The sequence below is a fragment of the Stegostoma tigrinum genome, chromosome 1 (assembly GCF_030684315.1).
Source record: "Stegostoma tigrinum isolate sSteTig4 chromosome 1, sSteTig4.hap1, whole genome shotgun sequence".
Classification (NCBI taxonomy): Eukaryota; Metazoa; Chordata; class Chondrichthyes; order Orectolobiformes; family Stegostomatidae; genus Stegostoma; species Stegostoma tigrinum.
Genome location: NC_081354.1, coordinates 75089260 through 75112042, shown reverse-complemented (window position 1 = coordinate 75112042; position 22783 = coordinate 75089260). Strand labels below are relative to the sequence as shown.

The window sequence follows — 22783 nt, the reverse complement described above, 5'->3', positions numbered from 1 at the left end:
CATTTAATCTCATTTTAAAGCATTAATTTCAAATCTAATTTCTCCTGAGTTATATTCCCTGAGACAATAGATGCAGGGGCAACCAGCTCCAAGTTTTCTGCCTTTGAACCTTGGGGAAATTTGTAAAGCTAGAAATTTGTACTCTGTTTATGGGCACAGATTCCTGACCTGCCTGCTTCAGTTTGGGTCAAGATGGGACGTATGTACGTTTGGTGCATTCGGTTTATCTGTATGATTGCAATGTGCGACTGAATGGTACTTGCTGTCTCCCTCTACACTGTGCAGGAAACAGAGTAGCATTGCACAACTTGCTTTTCTTAAAAGGTAGTTACCTCCTCTTCAAGCAAAGCTGCATTCAATAATATCAGTGGAAATTAAATAATGGAAATTGAACACGAGGGCTGAATGAGGATCCAGGGTGATGAATGAGGTATTGCAGATGTTAATTCTGAAGCAAGGCAAGAAGACAGGAACAATGGTTCAGAGAGGACTAACTGTCTTGCAAGGTCAACCCTCTGTCAGGACCATGAGCAAGTGGCCATGACAGTCAGTTCCTAGTATTTGGATGTGAAGACCCCGAGCAGCTGCCCCACAATCTCTGGTGCCTGTGCTGCTTGGGATTAGGTACCACACTTAAGATGCAGATTCTCTACTTCTCTCTCACACATATATCAAAGATACTAAACTCACACTGACCTTTGATAATGGGAACTCAGGAGAGATGCTGCTTGGCCTGCTGTGTTCATCCAGCTTCACACTTTGTTATCTCACGCTGACCTTTTGCTGCCTCCACGTACCTCTAGATATTGCATGCATGTCACCCAAAAAATGCTGGCTAGCAACTGGTGTTCTGCCATCTCCCTTGCAGGACACAGGTGGCGCAAAGTAGAATAGGCAGAGCTTGTAGAGGGTAAGACCTAAATTTAAGAACTCTAGGTTGGCACTTTCCCACATCAAGAGACCAACAGTGACAGAGCCTGTGCCATTGGATGTTGCTGGGGGGATGAAGGTACATTTGTGTCTTATGTCAAATCCTGACACACCCTTATCCTGCTTTTGGGTGTGTTGAACAGGCTGCTAATGATTTGCTCATCTTCTGGCTTCCCAATTCACCCCAATCCTCCCCTCCCTTCTAATTTGAATCATCTAAGAAATTGCAGCTGACCCCACAGGAGCTTCAAGAGGAGATGAGAGAGCTGCAACATAGCACTTACAAAGAGCTGTCACTCAATCTGTCTCACAGCCACCAGCTCAGATTCTGACAAGTTACGTACCTTGGATGTTAGTTTTAGAGTTAGTTTCAGTTGTGCCGTCCATGCATGAATGGACAACAGGTGGATTAATGGTTATAGTTTATATCCAGAAGGTATTGGATAAGATGCCACACCAAAGGTTGTTGTGGAAAATAGAAGCTCAAAGTGTAGCGTGGATTATATTGGCACAGAGAAGAGTCGTTGGCTAACAGGAAACAGGCAGTATGCATTAATGGGCCATTTTCTGGTTGCAGATGTAATTAATGATGGGCCACAAGTATCAAAACTGGGCCTTAACTTCCTACACTTTTTAAAATAACTTGGATGAAGCTACCAGAGATGTGATTGTTAAATTTCTTGATGGCAGATAGGATATAGTTGTTTCTAGTATAGACTTGAATGTTGCTGAAAAAAAGACACACTTTGCTGGAATTTTTTTTTGTCTTACGTTCATTAGGACAATTCACAAGAAATACTAATATAAAAGGAAGATAACATTTATACTGTGTAAGAGGAGAATGCTGATTTGTTGGCAAGTGAACTCTCTAGTTACACAATGACCAACCTTCCCTCTACGCTCAGTGTCTGTGTAGCTGTGCATCCACTGGGAAGTTCCGTGAATGCTGATCAGCAAGTTGCTTCCAGAAACTCCAACACACAAAGACGTCGGAGTTTTGCACAGCAGCAAGAAAAATTAGAGGGAACTTTGATGATGACTGACAGTTAACTGCCTCAAAATTAGTAATGTTGCTTTCCCCCTGCATTGATGTTTCTTGCTAACTGTCCTGCTGAGTGCAAGATGAAAGGCTTTGACGAATTGTGTTCTTTTTCAGCAATCTGTAGGAAAGTAAATTATGAAGAAACATAGGTAAGCTACAAAGAATTATAGATAACAAATGAGTGGGGAAATATCTGACAAATGCATTGCAATTGGGAATATGTAACATTATCCATTATGGTGGGGTGTGTGAAAAAGAAATAGATTATGGTGACAGATTGCAAAGTGCGGAGATGCAAATGAAGCTGGGTGTTTTAGCGTGTGAATTGCAAAAGTTTAGTGTGAGAGACAGTAATTAGAAAATCTCATAGAATGCTATAGTTTATTGAACTGTCAGGGAATTGACTGCAAAAATTTAAAGATTAAATTTCATTTGTACATGGCACTTTTGACACCTGGAGTGCTCTGTAGAGCATGGTTTCCATTTTCAAGGAAGAATATAAATGATTTGGAAGCAGTTTACTAGACTAAAATTAGGAATGTTTGTTGTCTTATAGAAAAAGTTGGACAAGCTCAGCTTATATTCACTGAGGTAAGGGCAACTTGATTGAGACAAATAATAGCCTAAGGGGTCTTGACAGTGTGGGTGTCGAAAGGTAATGTCCTGTTGTGGGAGGATCTAGAAGTATGGGCCATAGTTTAAGAATGTGAATCACCGGTAGATCATGAGTCTTTTTAATTCTCTTCTTGAAAGGGTATAGGAATATTTTTAAGGCAGTGGTAGATATGCTGTTTACAGCAATGGGTGAAAAGTTATCAGGCACAGGCAGGAAAGTAATATCAGCCATTGCCTTTTGAATAAGTATGCTTGAGGGTACAATGGGCCTAATCGTGTACATAATTCGTATGCTTATAGAACTGGCTTGTAGGCCAGTTCATAATGGGGCAAGATTACAAATCTGTACAATTACAGGTGACTTAGGCCTTGAATATATGGCATAAAGGAGAATGCTGGTGAACATTCACACCAAGATGCTGGGTATATTGCCTGTCCCGACCTCTTGTCACTGTCAGGCAGAAAGTATAGCAGAGAGTTTGTGTTCTCTGCACCTGCAGCAGCATCATACCGCGTCCCCCCCGCCCATTATACCTGTAGTGCTGCTGACTCAGAGGTGCTGTCACTGCCGCTCCTCTGCCTGTTGCAACCGACTTATTCCGCTGTTATCTCTGAGGATGCATAGCACCTTTTGGCAAATCCAGGGAATCACTGTTGCACCTCTGACAGCACTCCATTGTAGTTCCATTACATTTCTGTACATCACAAGATCTTAATATAACCTCACCTACAATTAGGTGTTGGCTTCTCATGAAATGCAAACACATGGACCATCTTGCAACTTCGGGCTTATTGCTTGGTGCATGACAAGTAAATTTGTTGCCTGGAGATGTGTGGTGTAAATTAGGCATTCTTGGATTGCCTCAGCTTTGGGCCAAGTTCTATGAGGATAGCACTATCCTGATATACAATGTGGCCACTCATGTGTGTGCACATTCCATGATACAACAGCGCACAAGCCACATAGGAAGGCACTGACACTATCTCTTTCTTCTACGATGTAACTTCCAGCCTCCAGGAATGACCATGAACTTCATCCTCATAACGTTTCTTTGACATTTAAGCTTCTTGTATGAACCCTTAAAATACTCCCTCATTTCACTTTGCAGACTCTACCCTGCCTATTTAATGTGTGGAAGATGGTTTAAGCAGCTCATAACTGTGAAAACCTAAAGATTGTAATCTTTTTCCTTGTATTCTTGAAGATGCATGAAAAAAAACTTATGGATATCTATTTAATAACTTTCAAGTCCAATTCATTGTGTTCCTTAGGTTAAATTCTATGGTATTTGCATCACAGGAGATGCCACTTTCCTGAGGCATCTGATCATTTTCACTTACATTTATCTTTGTAATTGTGATGCCCAGAGGGCAGGAAAAGAGAGACCCTAATTTAAAAAGGTGACATTATCTCATTTTAATTTTTTAAATAGACTCTTACTAGATTTTAAAATATTGCTATTGAACACAGCAATTTCCAGCAAACTCATCAACTCCAGGAACGGGAGATCTTGAGTCACTGTGATAGTTCCCTACCCCTGGGCCCGAAGACCTGAGCTCAAGTCCCATGTTGCATAGAGGACTGTCTTAACATGACTGAGCCATTGATTAAAATAAAATAAATAGAGGGTTTCACAATGCAGTAGTAATGTCCTGACCTTTGAGCCAGAAAGCCAGGGTTTAAGAACAACCTCAGAATGTAGTGGTCATAGAGGAAGGTTTTAACATGCCCCAAACTGCGATATCACACTTACTGTTTTGTATGAACAATCCAGCCAAACCAACACAGAGCTAGCAGATAAGACGTTGCCGCAAGTACCCTTAAGTTAGCATTATAAAATGTCACATTTGGATTCCTTTCATAGAGCAGGGTAGTTTAACTGCTGAAATTTTGATAGTTTGAGGCTGTGACTAAGGAATTACAAATCATGCTGTTCAGCAAAGTAAAACACATTGGAATCCTGAAAGAGCACTGGGTCACATCGCTATTCCAGAGGAGGTTGCTGTAGAATGAAATGGCCTATCCCCCTAACTTTGTGTAGAACTCTTAAAAAAAATCTGAAAATAGCCATAAATAAGGGAGAAAGAGGGAGCAGGAAGGAAAGGACTTTTACCCTAGTTTTGAAAGTTGGAAATAGTATTACAGGCTAAGAGAAACTAGAGAGATGGATATTGCCAGTGAAACCTCCTCTGCACCCAATCTCACCTATTCCAAAGCCAAACTTTGAAGCTTGTAAATGTTCTAGGTTTGTTCCCAAATTAGAAGAAGATGTGTGGAGTCCTTCTTCACTACTTTCTAGAAGGTAGATGGAAGGGTGCAATGGACTCTTATGATACAAAGTCAACAGAGAGAGTGGGCCTAAGAGGTCTATTCCATGCTGAACCAGGAGATATCTGCTAGTGATGAACAGACCAAAGCTGTCAAACTCAATGTATGAGTTATTCCCGAAGGTTTATTTGACAGGCTTTTGAAATGCTTGAAAGAAACTCCTGTGGAGAAATCTGGGCAAAATTAAATTGATTTCTATCAATGGGTCAGCTCTGTAAAACAAAATCATGGCCTACCCAAGCTGAATTATGGGAACATCAGGAGTAAGCAATTTAGCCCTGCAAGCCTCATCCACCATTCAATGAGATATCCTTGCTTAATAAAAAATTGTCTATCTCAGATTTAAATTTGACAATTGAATTCATATCAATGTGAACTCATATTTCTGGAGGAATTTAAAGTTTGCGTCCACGGTTCCCCCAGCCTGAGAAAGGATTCATAGAAATAGAAAGGCCTCAGAGTTAGAGAAGTTAGAAAAGCTATAAATGCCGCTGAGAGCTTTGAGCTCACCCGTCATTCCCAACAACTTTGTGCTGACTCTTTCAGAACCAGACCCAAGGAAAAACAGGAGGGGAAATCGGGATAAAGAGGAAGCCACCGTCTGGGTAGGGAGTACAAACTAGGGTATGAAAAGTCCACCCCAGCCCAAAAGGAGAACCCCTAAAGATTCATGTTCTCTCACTCTGGTCCTAAACACTGGAGGTTAAAAAGTAAGTCAGCAGGAATAGTACAAGCCCACTACATCAGTCCTGAGGGAGATGCCCTCTCAGGGGCACAGCAGAATCCACAGGAAAACTTGCTGCAAAATATAGCCACTTATCAGGAAGGTTTGCCCTATGTGTGGCCCACCATTTTCACAGTGAGTCTCAGTTTCAGCCTCTTACCTTCCAGGAACCCCAAAGCGTGTACATTATCTTCTTGATAACCTTGATAACCCTGTTAACCCCACAAGCACTGACCTTCCCCATGTTCCCAACCAACGTATATTTCTAACTGTTCATCTGTCCACTCTATCTCCTGCAACCCAGGAATATCACAGATGGAGTTTAAATAATACCCATTCGATACTTTCTGTGTGCAACTGAGATGATGCTTCCCTGATGATGCCAGCAAGCAGAGTTAATTTATATTTTCAATAGGGTCTCGTCATCAGATCCATTCTGATGAAGGGTCTAGGCCCGAAATGTCAGCTTTTGTGCTCCTAAGATGCTGCTTGGCCTGCTGTGTTTATCCAGCTCCACACTTTGTTATCGCCATTCCATACATTGCTTGCCTAGGACATTGTTCAGAAATGCTAGTGGCCTGACGGTCGCTGATTGGAACAAAATAAAGTGGGCCTTAACGACCATTCTCAGACATTTTTCGGATGCTCCAATCCCTGGCCGGCTTTATAAAAGCATGCTACATCAATTCGGCCTCAGGTTGTTAACACTAAAGTGAGTCGAGGTGCTGCATGTTCCTATATGAGATATTTGAATATCATTTTCATTCATGACAGCAATGATATATCCCAATGAGGAAGAAGGATTCTCGGAAGGGGATAAACCAATTATTACTCACTTGGGAAATTAATGAGAGCATCAAATAAAGAGAAAATCATACAAAGTGGTAAAGATTAGCAGGAAACTAGAAAATAAGGAAACTTTTAAAAACCAACAAAGACGAGCATAAAAGATAGAAGATAAACATTGAGGGTAAACTGACACATAATATCAAGGCAAACAGCAAGAGTTTCTTTAAAAAGAAAGGGGGAAGCCAAAGTGAATATAGCCCCCTTAAATAACGAGGCTGCAAAAAAAAAAGCAGTGGAATTGATTAAATATTTTGCATCATCTTCACGGTACAAAACACTAATAAAATTTCAAAATGATGACATAATCAAGATGAAAAAGGAGGAGAGGAAATAAATAAAGTAACTCCTGTCACTAGAGAAAACGTGCTGTGGGAACTAATGGAGTTAAAGACTGATAATGTCTCTGGACCTGATCGGATGCATGTATTAGAAGAAGTAGCTACAAAGATAGCGAATTTACTGCTAGTAATCTTCCAAGAATCCTTCGATTCTAAAAATATTCCAGGGGATTGGAAAATTGATATTCTACCAACTTTAGTAAGCAAACGGTGGGTGCAGAAAGGTTGTTTCGCCATGTGAGAAAGTCTAGGGCCAGAAGGCATAATCTCAGAGTCACACTTTTATGACGGTGATAAGGAAAAAATCATTTCAGAGGGTAATAGATCTGTGAAATTCTTTACTGCAGAGAACTGTTGAGGCTGTGCTGTTAATTATATTCTGGGTTGAGATGGACAGATTTTTAATCAGTAAAGGAATCAAGGGCTATGTGGAAAAGGTAGGAGGGTGGAGTTAAGGATTGTTGGGTTGGCTACAGTTTCATTGAGTGGTGAGGCAGGCTGAGTGGACTGAATGGCCCACTTCTGCTCCAATGTGTTCGAATTATGGTCTTATCATCCAGGTATTTGATTACCGTTGCTACCAACTGTCTTACATAAACTGCTTACTTCCAGTAAATAATCAATTACAGACCTGGGCAACATACAATACCAAGGTGTAGAGCTGGAGGAACACGGCATCAAAGGAGCAGGAAAGCGGACGTTTTGGGTTTGGACCCTTCTTCAGTAATGTACTTTTGTTTTGCGTAACGATTTGCATCATTTCACATTTGTGCATGTAAAATCATGCAATTCCTTAAATTATTTAGTTAATTCACTCTTGATACACATCCTTTATTAAATACTATAGGTATCTTTGCAAAGGCTGTGTCAGATGGCATTGTTGAATCACAAAATCACAAAATTGCTATAACACAGAAGGAGGCCATTCAACCCATTGTCTTTGCACCGATTCCATTACCTAAGACCAATCTCAGGCCTTTTCCTTATATCCCTGCATAACACTTTGATCCAAATGATCGTCCAATACTAGTTATAGATTTTTTTGTCACACTTTGAAACTATCTGTGCGGCAATTATTAATTAGGTCTCAGTGCTGAAGTTGACGTCAAGAGCTACATCCAAATATGGAATTTTCAAGGTACCATGCCTGATTTTATGAATTTGAGGCCCAAGCTCTGAGTAATAACTCATTTCTTTTATTTTTTACAAGTAGACAATAGAGAAAGAATGTCTCCAAAGGCCAGTTTTCTATAATAGTGTTATTAATTACCTATTACCATTTTCCAATTAATCCATCCTTTACATTATTGCAGCCTACCCAGACTGATGACAATACTTGGTGCAAATTTTCATTACAGTGTTAAAATTGCTTATGTTTTTATCTCTTGTACTTTAATTTGCCTCTTGTTAAGTGCTTCGCTCATCCAGATCACCTCCTGAAGCAGCACTATGCAGTAATGTCTACAAACCAGAGGTTGGAGGCTGGGTCTGCTGCCATTTCCAACACTGATTTATAATTTCAAAAACAGCAGCCAATGCCCACCTCCTTTTAAATCTGTATTGTGTGATGTAAGATGGCATAAATAGTGCTTTGTAAATTGTTATGTCAATAAACAGGGTAGGTAATATAAGCATTTCACCATGAATCTTCAGATAATGCAGATATTCCAAATTTCCTAGATGTTCTGATTGAGTTGAATTTCCCCATCACCTTTCTCTAGTTATTTTACCATTTCTATGGTGCTGATAATCTGGTTCCTGCTTGTTTAAACATTGTTGCTACTGTTAACTAGTTGGTATACAGTACTTAATAAAGACATCTGCATAAACCATGACTCAGCAGCTTTCATTTTGATTATAAAGATAAATTATTTTTATAACATAATGAACACAATAGGAATTGAAACTAAAATTGGCATCCCAGATAGATGGGATGTCAGACCACAGTAATTAAATATCATTACAAAACTTTTGATCATATCCTTTTAGTTTTCTGTGTTTTTGATTGTGCACTGAAATGAGAATAGAACTATTTTTAAAAGCCAACATTTTTGAAGGATTGCTGCACTTTTAATACTCAAACAACCTAACACTCATTGTAAGTATGTTTACACAGCTGTTAGTTCAAGCAGCAGGGAAAATCTAGTTACAGATGAGCTAGAAACAGGCAGCTTCTGCGAATACAGGTTTGTATTCACAAGCAAAGCAAGTGTTTCATTAACTAGCACCTACAAGGCCAGGAGTGTACTGGTCAAATATTCCTGTTGATCAAGAGGTCCACATAATCCATGTAAAAACACAAAGTAATAAAAAAGTAATGCAGGGATATACAAATAACTGTTATACCTTTTTTTACAGCACAAATCACTCACATAATAATGCAACTTTAATAAAACTTAATGGCACAGAGCCTTCTGACTCATGCCCCAAACTGATTACATTGCAGAGATTGCAATAATACAGTAAACTTCTGGCATTTCAACTGTATAACTTTTGCTGCTTTATCGAGAGTGTCGGTTCATAAGTTGGCAGTGAAAACAATGTTAGCTGTAACAAAAATAAAGTTGCTGGAAAAGCTCAGCAGGTCTGGTAGCATCTGTAAAGGATAAAAAACAGAGTTAACGTTTCGGGTCCAGTGACCCTGCCTCAGAAAGCAGTAGTGTTTGTCTGTACACTGGTGACCAGTTATTTGTTGACAAAGGCCTCGGACCTGCCAACAACATTGTGATTATCTCCTAGGTAACTGAGCAGCTTGGGGTGTGAATGCTCAAGCCAGAAGCTATTAGATCTCTGGAAGGGAACAAGCTGCCTTTGCTCTGCAGTAAAAGCACCTCAAGTCTGAAAAGGAGGAGTCTTTCTGAAGTAATTTCTGAAGAAGGGTCTAGGCCCGAAATGTCAGCTTTCCTGATCCTCTGATGCTGCTTGGCCTGCTGTGTTTATCCAGTTCTATACCTTGTTATCTCAAGTCTGAAAAACATGGTTTATGTCATTTCATCAATTTCTGTAAGCTGTAATTTTTAACTAATAAGGCAGACATTTTAACTATGTGCAGCAGTCACCCTGTACCTTCTATAACAAGTGAAAGCATCTGGAGAAGGAAAATTGAGAAGCAGCATTCTGATCAGCAGAGCTATCTATCATCTCAGTGAGGCAGGTGGGTAAAGACTATTGAACTGCCTTCCCAGTCTTTCCCTTTACACAGAATACCCATTTTGTCCTGTCCATCTGTATGCTTATGTACTAGGGAAGCTTTATAAGTGGGTTACAGTTTTAACTAGTAAAGCTATTCATTTGCTAATCCCTCTGTTGAGAGATGTTATTATACATCTCTGGAGAAGGTGGACCTTGATTGCAGACTCCTGGTGTAGAGATTGGGATGCTACCACTGCACCTCAAGAGTCCTCACTCGTGAAGTTTTACATATTGATGATTCATAATTGTTTATCTCCAGAAACTATCTATTTGTAATAAAAATAATCCTCGTTTAGTACAGAAACCTGACCTGTGCTTTTTGTCAACCTGTGTCTAAAAGTCAGGCCAATCGGGGAATTCCAAGTATTCCTTAAAGACTTATGCTTTGCTTGATTTTTAGCACATTACTCCAGTGAGGAGCAGCAATGTTCTATAAAATCTGTACTTGAATGAAATGAAATTATGTATTCTAAGGATACATCACTGTGCAGATGTTGGTTGCTACCAGCTTCATCATGTGATGCTTACAAACTTGAGCTGTAAAAGGATTTTGCTGTCATATCATATCTAAACAGTAATCTCTTGCCCAGATTTGCAGTTTTGCTCTCCCTTCATCCTACTTCCCTGATCTGATCCAACGCTTTCTTCACCTCCAGGTTGAGGCAATTTACACAGTTGGCACTCCTCCCAGCACAAGCCTTTCCTCCTTGGGGCTTATTTCTGGAAATGGATGGGTAAAGCCAACTGCCATTGCAAATATGAGTTGTTTGCAGCGGCAGGAATAGCCACTGAGTTCTGAGTCTTGTGGCTGCAAATCTGAAATGGGAGTCAGAAGTAACCATTGAATTGAATTTGCTTCATTGTCCCTTTGTTGTCAACCCCACTAGCCTGTGGGCTAAATTAAATATGTTGGCTTATCTTTTGAGGCCCTGTTCTTCTCAGATACTTTGATCAGAGTGATCTGAGCACTGCAATAAAGAAATAGGATTAGGTATACAGTCACATGTACTCGAGTACAGGGATACAAGAAAACAGCGAAAAGAGTACAAAGTCATTAATTGCAGTGCCATCTTAGGTACAAGGATACCTGGACACAAAATCGATGATGCAAATTAGAAAAATAAAGAAATAAAGGTAAAAGTTCAGCATTACAGCCCTTCTAAAACTGCAGCTGGATCTTCCAACAGAGAGCTTTGAAAGGTACATTATTTGACATTATTCCTGTCAAATTGGCATTATATTACAATGTTAGTCATGGTTTTGACTGCAGGTAACTGTGAAAAATGGATAATGTCAATTTGCCCTTGTATGAATACCTCAGCCAATTCATTGAAATGGAAACCAAAGTCAGAAGAGCAGTCTAATAGGTCTCCATGCTGAAATGGCTCATTGCGAATCAATGTAACCGAATGTTAGGCCCAAGTGTCCCACTCCCCATGTGGAAAAGCCAAAGAACATAACCCTTGAATTAAGCTTGCATTTGTTTTTGCTGTCATAATTAGTTAAAAATTGTATTTCTTCACAAGCACTGTTTCCAGACGTTTTAGTCTCCAAAGGTAAAAAGAATCCATCTCAGCCTTCCAAGAAATGATCCGTCTCCACATTGATAATTACTTTATTTAAAAATCATTCAAAATGTGCTTAACTCAGCAATCATATTAAACTTGAGTTAGGAATTTTAAAAAAATCCCAGGCAATACTTTACTGTAGAAGTTTCTCATCATTAAGAACCAGTTAAATTCATCTTAAATGATTCTTATAAATAATACAGTATAATGTTGGTTGGGTAAACATATTAATAGTACTAATTGTAACTAATGGTAATTACTTTGTAAACAGATTGATGTTAGTGCTGTTTCCTAAAAGGGGAAGAACAATACATTGCAGTAATTCATTGGTGCTGGAGAGTCATGACATTTTGTATGCGCCAGTTTTACAATTCACTAAGGAGTAACCTTACAGTGTAGAACATATGTCTCTGCTGGGCTGATCAGGTTACAATTACCACCAATGCATAGACCATAAGCATACATTCCTTGGCGTAGCTACAGTTTGACTGACCATAAAATGTATTCAATTGTTCTTCCTGCTAAAATTTTTTAAATGTCTATTTTTAACAGATAGTTTGCTGTTTCGTTTTAAACATTTATTTATTTCTTGATGCATCATGCTGGACCCCGAAGCAAAATACAGTATACAAATTGCTGCTCCAGACAATCTGATTTTTTTCCACTTCACTAATGAAGGAGCAGTGCTGTGAAAGCTTGTGATTTTAATTAATCTGTTGGACTATAACCTGGTGTCATGTGACTTCTGACATAACCCACCCTAGTCCAACATTAGCACCTCCGCATCATGGCTTTTTCCAGGATTTGCCTAAAAATAAAATGTATTTTCATCAGAAAAATTAGCTGCCAACAGTGAGCAGTTATATATCTGATAGGAAATGAGTTTAAAATATAGACATGTAGAATAATTTGATCTTGTACTCAAGGGGAATGATAGGGAGAGCAATTTTTATATTTGGAAAAACACAGAGAGATGAGTAATGGACATATTGGTATAACAAGTAGTCTGGAATTTAGTTTGATTATTTTTGTCCACTGGTGAAATTTATGCCAACTTTCCATCAGGAAATTAATTGAAGCAGCTGCAATCTGGGATAAATTATAGTTGACGTATTATGTAAATTGAACTGGCCTGATGAGCTGCTTTCTTGTTCCATGATTTTCAATGCGTAAACTTTCAAAATTTACTGTTGAAATTTTGGCAAACTGTTGATGTACTTTGTAATGTCTCAAGGAAACACCAAACAGTTATAATTCAATTTGTAAACTGTTATATGTGCCAGTGCAATGTTATGGAGCAGATTTCTACAATGTATTGAAAAAGGTAAAAAAAATGAACAAATGTCATTCTCTTGTTTTGCAAATGTCATTGTCTTCTTCAAGAAATGGAATAGGGATAATTCTGGAAATTACAGACTGGTCAGTCTTATTTCTGTGGTGGGCAAATTATTGAAGAGGATTCTGAGAGATAGTATTTATGATTATTTGGAAAAGCGTGGTTTGATTAGAAATAGTCAGCATGGCTTCGTGAGGGGCTTCACAAGCCTTATTGAGTTCTTTGAGGATGTGACAAAACACATTGATGAAGGCAGCGTAGTGAATGTTGTGTATATGAATTTTAGCAAGGCATTTGATAAGGTTCCACATGATAGGCTCATCTAGAATGTAAGGAAGCATGGGATTCAGGGAAATGTGGCTCTCTGGATACAAAACTGGCTGTCCAATAAAAGACAGAGTGTGGTAGTCGATGAAAAGTATTTAGCTGAGATCTCATGAACCAATGGTGTTCTGCCGGGATCTGTTCTGGGACCTCTGCTCTTTGTGATCTTTATAAATGACTTGGATGAAGAAGTGGAAGGGTGGTTTATTAAGTTTGCCAATGACACGAAGGTTGCTGGAGTTGTGGACAGTGTGGAGGGCTGTTGTAGATGCAATGGGACATTGAATGGATGCAGAACTAGGCAAAGAAATGGCAGATGAAATTCAGTCCAGAAAACTGTGAAGTGATTCATTTTGGAACATTGAATTTAAATGCAGAATACAGGGCTAATGGCAGGATTCTTGGCAGTATAGAGGAACAGAGGAGTCTTGGGGTCTATGTCCATAGATCCCTCAAAGTTGCTACCCAAGTTGGTAGGGTTGTAAAGAAGGCATGTGGTGTGTTGGTTTTCATTGGCAGGGGAATTGAGTTTAAGAGCTGCGAGGTTATGCTGCGGCTGTATAAAACCCCGGTTACAGCTCACTTGGAATATTGTGTTCAGTTCTGGTTGCCTCATTATAGGAAGGATGTAGAAGGTTTAGAGAGGGAGCAGAGGAGATTTACTAGGATGCTGCCTGGACGGGAGGGCAGGACTTACGAGGAAATATTGAAGGAGCTAGGGCTTTTTCATTGGAGTGAAGAAGGATGAGAGGTGACTTGATAGAGGTGTACAAGATGATGAGAGGTACAGATAGAGTGGATAGTCGGAGACTTTTTCCCAGGGCGTAAATGACTATTACGAGCGGGCATAATTTTAAAGTGTTTGAAGGAAGGTATAGGGGAGATGTCAGAGATTGGTTCTTTACACAGAGAGTGGTGGGAGTGTGCAATGTACTGCCGGCAGTGGTAATGGAGTCAGATGCATTAGGAACATCTAAGCGACTATTGGATAGGCACATGGATGATAGTAAAATGTAGGGTATGCAGGGTAGTTTAATCTTCGTAGGATAATAGGTCAGCACAACATCATGGGCCAAAGGACCTGTACTGTGTTGTACTGTTCTATATTCTATGCTCTATGTTCTACGTTCTATGTTCTAACAAGTGAAAAGGGATTATCGTAGTTTTGATACTTTAGGCAGCTTTGACCAAACTTTTCAGGATGAATGTCATGGGAGTTTCTTATGGACATTTTCTGTAATGTTCCCTGAATCAGCGGAAGTAAAATGTAAAATTTTCTTGTTCTGTTCTTGAAAAGAAAAATCTTGTTCCCAATACACAAGACAGCGAGAAGGATTTTTTTTGTCAACTTGGCATATCATGTTTTAATTCAGAATAGCTTGTAATCTTTTCTGCTGAGAAATATTGCTTCCTTGACTTGGCACTATGCTATATTGTATGGACTATGATGCCAACCACTGCCAGCTTGTGGTTGGGGTAGTTTACTCCAACATCCTCTTTCCCACTCAAAGGACCAAGTGGATTTACAGCATAAGTGGAAAGCCATTAGTGAGTCAGAGAGAGGCTCTTGTCTTACTCAGGATGTGGTTTATTGCGTGATAGCACTTAGGTAACAGTTAGTTAGAAATTATCATGATGATTATCAGAAGGAACATGGAGATTAATCTTCACTCTACAAGATCTGATGATTTTGTTTTTGGGCTATTTGTGGTCAAGTTCAAGTTGAGTCATGTTATTGGAGAGGTTTTTACCTCATCTTACCAAATTCACCTTATTAACTCCCTACACCATCCTTATAATGTTCCTCACTTATGATTGCAGTTCCATCTTACTTCATTCCATTCGGCAGAAAACCTGGAGTTAAGTGGCATCACTTCCACCCAAACCATCTTTAAAATCACTGACAGTCCCGAGCTGCCCTGCACAGGTCCTGACATCTACCACAGACATGGCGCAAGGGGAAATAGTACCCCTTGTGAAAACTTGGATCTGAGCATCCTGCTGGAAGGGATGGAAGGAGGCAGGACATTCTTGTCCCACAGGACCATCAGGGCAGTCTACAACACCAGACTATAATAATCTAGTCCAAGTTCACTCTGCTGGCCTAAGTGCCACCATCTTCTGCCTGATTCTTCACACTATCTCTGCATGGCCACTCTGCTGACTACTTACTCGCTCAGGACATTTTACTCCCTACACCAAAAGTAACAGCTGTGTGGCCCATTTTCATCTTCTTTAATACTTTCCTGTCTCTCTCGTGAGATGAGAACAATCTACTATAGGATAGAACACTCAAGACGGATGGTGTGCTGCCTGACATTAATCTCCGCACTCCTAATGTGGACAGAAACCTTACACTAAGCACCCCGAGTGACTAAGACACCATATCCAAGCTCCCAAACTGGTAAAAGAGGCTGCCCTTAACTTATTGTATTGGGACCCCCGAGAGAAGCTATCTATATTGATACAGTTGAGTACTGCTAACAATCTTGACAAGCTTCTTTCCTTTGACTTCGTTTGTTAAATTTTGTGAAATGGCACAGCAAGACAGAAGTGATATGAACCTGGGGCTCTTGCTGAGGAGACAAAGGACAGAAGGCAAGAGTGGCTCAGAGTGAGTGCACTATGACAGTAAACCAACAGCCTAAAGATGCAAGATAACAAAGTGTGGAGCTGGATGAACACAGCAGGTCAAGCAGCATCTCACGAGCACAAAAGCTGATGTTTCGGGCCTAGACCCTTCATCAGACGAAGATGAAGAGTCTAGGCCCAAAACGTCAGCTTTTGTGCTCCTGAGATGCTGCTTGGCCTGCTGTGTTCATGCAGCTCCACACTTTTTTATCTTGGATTCTCCAGCATCTGCAGTTCCCATTATCACATCCTAAAGATGCAGCTTGGTCCAGTCTATGTGCGTGTGCATATCCCTGAGCACACAGTATCCTTGCTGCGGCATTACAGTAATAGTTGCCAATGCGGCCTGGGGTGCAGCATGGAAGTACAGGAGCATCCTTAAGTGGATTAAAGATGTGACATGAGGGTTCTTAGAGGCTGGCACATGTCAGATGCCAATGGACATGAGGTGCTTGTAGCCAGTACGCACGGAGCATTTTGATGCCTCGTGTCCAACATGGAGGCCCTTCAGAACAAATGATGAGCTGAATTGATGAGCTACCCAACTCTGTGACTTCCATGTCAAGTTTTCTTGATGTCTGGCTTGTTTTACGTATCTCGTAATATGGAGAAATTTGTATTAATGAAGAACCACTAACAACATTTAACAAGCAATAATTGTTAACATGCTGCTGCCTGGCAAGCAGCTTTCTGCACTGCTTGTCAAAATTATAAAAGATGAAGTGAGATGCTCAAGATAAGCCTCAGATCTCTGGTCCATATCTGCCACAAATCTTGGCATAGTCAACACCATTCGCATCCCTAAAAGATTCTACCCTCTGTGTTATAACATCAACAGTTTTGGGCAAGATCACTTCAGTCTCCCACATTAACCTTTCAGAATCATTCTCTTATAAGGCACGCTATTAGAGTGTTATTTCCTCAGTATTTAAAAAAACAACAAATTTCAAGGCCCAAAGACTATAATTAATCCTTTGCAAGCAAATTAAACAATTATAGGGAGCAAACTGTAGCTGTCTCTATAGCTGTTTCCATTAAATATTAATGTAAGGCATCAAATACTGAAGTAGCAACATTTTAACAAATGGTTTATTAAAACTAATGTTCCTTTTTTAGTGATTTTCAGCTATAAATAGAGACAGCAATATTAATGAATTTAAGCTGATGAAGGGCTCCATATCTGCCCACAAGGCAGGAGACCAGACAATGAGCATTGTGATTAATGATGTAATAACATGAAGAAATAACCTTTCCTATACCCAACAATGACAGGTTTGAATCTCTGTAGAAACTAGATTCATTACTTATAAGCTTTAATGGGATTTTAATTGTTCTTTTGGACCTACTAAATTGATAACTCCATTAAGCCTGAGCTAGGAGAAGCTATTGAGTTTTTGCTTCATTCAGTTGTTGATTTGAAAATCTCAAATTGAAACTCAAACTCAGTACTGCAATTTCCAAAATGTAATTTATGGGGTAAACATTCTCAGTTCTACCAGCTAACTCATGCCATTTGATAGGACAGCCACTAAAAAGCCATCAATCAGACATGGAGCTGGACTGTCAGGGCCCTGATCTAATGTTGAAGTTTGACTGACTGCATTGGGCTGGAGCTTCTGTTGCTTCATGTTAAAGCATGACATATGTAGAAGGATGTTGAAGTTTTCAACACTTTCAGATCCCATAGGCTGGATTTTACAATTCCCTGCTGGGAGTGCTTTCAGGATGGCAGGGAGTACACGTAAAATATGACAGGTTGAAGCCCACCAATTTGTTACCTACCTCCTCCTGCCATTCTTATTAAAACTGTTGGCTGGCAGGTGCCAACTATGCAACCTGGCTACCATTTATTCTCTAAAAAGTAACTAATGGGGAATTGAGCTTGTTAACAAGGCAATTGATCCAAATATTAAGCTGCCAATGATAGAATGTAGATTGTGTAGATAGGGTGACATTGAGTGCATGCGCTGTTTTTTAAGCAGAAAAACCACCGAAATAGGCCAGCAAAACTCACTCCCATGCCATTAGGTTTCCTGGTTATTCCCTATCCAAAACCCAGGATTTAACGTGGCTGTCTTCATCCTGGGACCTCGTTGTAGTCTCAGCAGTGAACCAGGTTCTGGCAGCGTTGATGGTGTGATGTCAGTCTGCCAATTTAATTGGCCAGTGGCTCTCAAGGAAAATGCTTCTTCTTACTGAAGGGTGGCCCTCCCATTCTCCTCAACTTAAGGTTGGCTGCATCATTTTTTTTTTGGTGCAAGGCTTTGGGTCTGGTGGCAAACTGGCATTTCATCTTGTGGGGCAAAAGCTAAATATCCCACCCCTCCACCCACTAAAACTCAACCCAAAGTTGCTGAATATAGTAGAAGTGTAGTGTAGTGTCAATCAGCAATATTAGTAATATGAGACCTGCAGATACAATCCAAATGAGTGAAGATTCACGAAGCTGTATTGTAGTTCCATGCGTATTGATGAACAGAAATAAAGTCACCTGACCTCTTAACTCATTACATTTTGAAGTGTTGATTTCAAAGTTTTGCTCTGTAATTCCATTTGGTGTAAGTGCAACACTACATGCCACATTTAAGAAGAAAATATTTTTTGCTGTTGGGGAAAACAAAGTAATTAAAATGATCACAGTTGTAAACTAAAAGAAAGTCTATCAGATTTGGTAAAAAACAATTTAGATGAGTATATTTCCTGACGCTCCCCGCACTGAGCAATTGAATCTTTGATTTTAACAGTAAATATCCGTAACTCCTAAAGCCATGAGAGAAACACTTTCACCGATGTTGCATCCTGCATATACAGAGGCCTCGTGGGACCCACTAACAACAAGTAAGCTAATGTTAATCCGCACAATGGCAACATCTTCACCTTGCTTTGCAGTGCAGCACTTCACTCAGTGAGAATGCATTTTGAACAGTTTGGGTAGGCTTTCAAGCTGTTTGGTACAGAGTAGAAGTCATAAATTTACTTTGGGCTTTAAGAATCTATATTATCGCTTATGATCAGTATTCCTTTAAGTGACATGTACGTAATACCAACAATGTATCATAGCATGTGACCTGAGGGCATGGAGGCCCCATACTTTATCTTATCCTGGGGACCACCTGAAGCATGGTTTTCTACTTGAAGCATGCCAATCAATTGTAACAGTAATAGCTGTCTGCTAAATTCTTCACTACCACAATATGCATCTCCAATTTTTTACGTTATGTGGAATAACATAAGCATTGTTGCAACAGGTGGAGGCAAAATCACATCATGGTTACAAGTCGTGACTATCTATTAAAATAAAGATTCTACTATCTTGGTGGTAGATTTTAGGAAAACTAATAGGAGACCAACTGAACAAAAGCTTTGAGCTGAGCCACCTCTCCCACACCATGATGCCCTTGACCTCATCCCCACTGGAAATGTTCCCTTATCTGCCATCAGTCTCAAAGTCTCTTCTCCCTAAACAGCCTGTTCTACCCCCTTCCCAAACGCACAAACAGGATTGCCTGGTGAACTTGTTTTACCTGTTTCAGGACGGTATTGACATTACAGAAGGCATCAAAAGTGTCACCGATGTGGTTAGGACAAAACAGGACAAGGGGAGAACAATAAAAAGTCAAGATGAGAAGAAATTGGTTCAGCGGAACAGAAGCCCAATCAGACCCCATTCACCATCACCCTTCTCTGATTGGCTGCACTTGTTCTTACACAAGGCACCTTCCTAGTCAACTCCATTCAGTTTGTTTACATAAAAGATGTTGATATTGGTCCTCACAGCTTCTAGCCATGCCTGTTGTTTTGTATGATATGTGGCACATTCCTAGAACCAGACCTACTCAGCCCTGTCTCAGGCATATTTGGAAAGACTGTTGACCTGAAATGTTAACACTGTTTTTCTGTTTCCAAAAGGTCTTGCCTCACCTATTGAATAATTTTACCTTCTGCAGTATTTTGCTTTCTAATTGTCTTGGCTAATTTTAGATTCTGGTCCTGCAGGTAAAGTGGCATTATATTTAATTGCTGTTTCTATTTGATTAAATCGAAACTGAAAATATAAAGAAAAATACAGGCTCTATGGCATCTGAAATGATAAAAGTTAAACTAATGTCGCCTTTGGGGAACCTTCATAAGATTATTACAAGAAGATAGAAAAGGCCTTTATATGACACAGCAAAGCAAAGGGGAGAGCAGGAGAAAAACAGATAATCAAGAATCATATCAGGTAGCTATTGTTACAAAGGAGTAGAAGTGTTTTCCACAACTTGCGAACTGAATTTTTTTTAAAAGGGCAAGTTGTTTTTAAACCAGCTGTTTCAATCAATATATGGGATATAATTTCATAATTTTCATATGAATACTTATATAATTCAACAAAATGGTTGTTGTCACCCAATGAATAAAAGGAATCAAGGTCAACAAAAGTCTGCAGCTTAAAACTAACTTCAGATATTCCTGTGTGGTCTCTCCGGTTTAATGTAGTAAAGCAAAAATGGGGAGCAACATTCTGGAATCATTTCATAAATTGCAGTAAATGTGGATCTAAACAGGTTTAACTGGCACTGCGAGTTACAGATAAGTCTTACCCAAATCACCTACTGATGAATCAAAGAGATAGCATCTTCACAGGGAACTTGAACAACTAATAATCCAAATTGCAGCTCTCAGAAAATAGATGCAAACTGATGTGCTTTCTGGATGTTCTCCCAGTCGTCCTGTGCAATTGGAAAGATCCATAAGTGAAATCGGGTGACAGTTTTTTTTTAACCTGAGCAAATGAAATAGAATATATCAGTTGAAAAATCATCTGAGCCTTACAAAATTTCATGCAGTGAGTGGTTTTCATGTTTTCATGATTGCTGCTTGCTCAATCCATTCACTTGTTCTCTTCCTACAAGTTGTTTATACAATACATCTCATCCAACATGTAGATTGACAGCTAGAAACTTAATAATAGATTAGTATGGGGTTGATAGGATGCACTTATAATACATTAAAAAAAAGATTATTTTTATTGCCTTCTTGTCCAATTTTGTTTATGGACTGTTGCTGGCTGGGCAGTATTTATTGCCCATTCCTCACTGCCAGGAGGATGTGGGCTGCATTCTTGAACACCAGCTTTCCTTGGGGTGTAGAAACACCCACAGTTCAGTTAGAAGGAAGCACCAGGATTTTGACCCAGCAACAGTGAAGGAATGGTGATATAGTTCCAAGTCAGCATGATGTCTGACTTGAAGAGGAATTTGAAAATGGTCGATGGGGTGCCAAACAAGCTGGCTGCTTTGTCTCAGATGGTGTCGAACATCTTGACTGGTATTGGAGCTGCAGTCATCTAGCCAAGGCAAGAGTGTTCTTTCACACTTCTGACTTACGTTGTTTCAATAGTGGACTGGCTTTGGAGACAATTAGTCACCACAGGATTTCTAGCCTATGACATAATCTTGCAGCCTCAGTATTTATACAACTGGTCCTGTTCAATTTCTTGTCAACACTAACTCCCAAGTTATTGATAGCAGTGGATTCAGTTATAATAAGCCATTGCATGTCAACAGGTGACAGTCAGATTCTCTCAGAGGTGATTACTGATTGGCAGCTGTGTGGTACATATGTTACATTTCACCTCTCAGCCCAAACCTAGATATTTCTGGGTCTTGCTGCATATGAACATAGCCCAGTTCATTATCTGAAGAGTATCAAAAAGTGTAAGCCATTGAGCAATCATCAATGACTGTCCCACTTCTGATCTTATGATGGTGGGAAGGTCACTGATGAAGCAGCTGAAGTTAGTTGGACCTATGACACAACCCTGAGGAATTCCTGCAGAGATGTCCTGGAGCTGAGATGACTGACTTCCAACAAACATAACTGTCTTCATTTGTGCCCAGTATGGCTCAAACCAGCAGAGGCTTTTCCCTCTGGATAGCACAGTGGCTCAGTGATTAGCACCGCTGCCTCACAGTGCCAGGTACCCAGATTCGATTCCACCCTCGGGTAACTGTCTGTGTGGAGTTTGCACATTCTCTCCATGCCTGCGTGGGTTTCCTCCGGGTGCTCCTGTTTCCTCCCACAGTCCAAAGATATACAGTGCAGGTGGATTGGCTGTGTTAAGTTGCCCATAGTGTCCAGGGATGTTTGGGTTAGACATGGGGAATGTGTCTGGGAGGGATGCTCTTCAGAGGGGACGGTGTGGACTTGTTGGGCTGAATGGCCTGTTTTCACAGTGCAGGGTTTCTATGATCTATGGTTCCAGTTTTAACGATGGCTGCCTTGTTTGAACTATGGTTATAACAAGGTTAGGAGCTTAATGACCCTGCTTGAAGCCAAACTGAGCATCAGTGAGCAGGTTATTCCTTTGCAAATGCTGCTAAGTTGCACATTCGATGACCTATTGCATTCCTTTCCCGACAATCAAAAGTAGTCTAGGCAGTAATTGACCAAGATAGATTTTCCAGCTTTTTGTACATAAGACTTGCGTGGGCAATTTTTCAAATTGTCAGATGGTTGTCAGTGTTGTTAAAACAGCTTGGCTATGGGCCAGGCTATCTCCGAAGCATAATTCTTCAGATCAACTGTTGGAATGTTGTCGTCTTCGCAGTATCCTGCGTCCTTGACCATTTCTTGATTATAAAATGGAGTGAATTGAATTGATTGAAGGCTGGCATCTGTGATGCTGATGACCTCGAAAGGAGACAGAAATGAATAATCTGGTTGGATGCTTGCAAATGCTTTAATGTTGTTTTTGTACTGATGTCTATGCTCTCCCATTAGGGAGGATGGGGATATTAGTGTTATCTCTGTTGCTTGATTCATTGCTCACCATTATTCGCTACTTGATGTGACAGGACTACAGAGTCTTCGTTTGTGAAATCACATAGCAATGCCATTTGCATGTTGCTTCTGCTGTTTGG

The 22783-nt window shown here is 40.0% G+C and overlaps 1 protein-coding gene across 7 annotated transcripts in view; it reads left to right on the top strand.

Annotated features, from left to right (window-relative positions):
- Nucleotides 1-22783, top strand: part of mapk10 (mitogen-activated protein kinase 10) — a 207955-nt gene that overhangs the window by 23213 nt on the left and 161959 nt on the right. Inside the window, exon 2 of one of the 7 annotated variants that reach the window (XM_048532791.2) lies at nt 18623-18716. The exons of the other annotated variants lie outside the window; for them this stretch is intronic. The gene's annotated coding sequence lies outside the window, so the exon portion shown is untranslated. The remainder of the gene's footprint in view (nt 1-18622; nt 18717-22783) is intronic. 7 annotated transcript variants of the gene reach the window in all.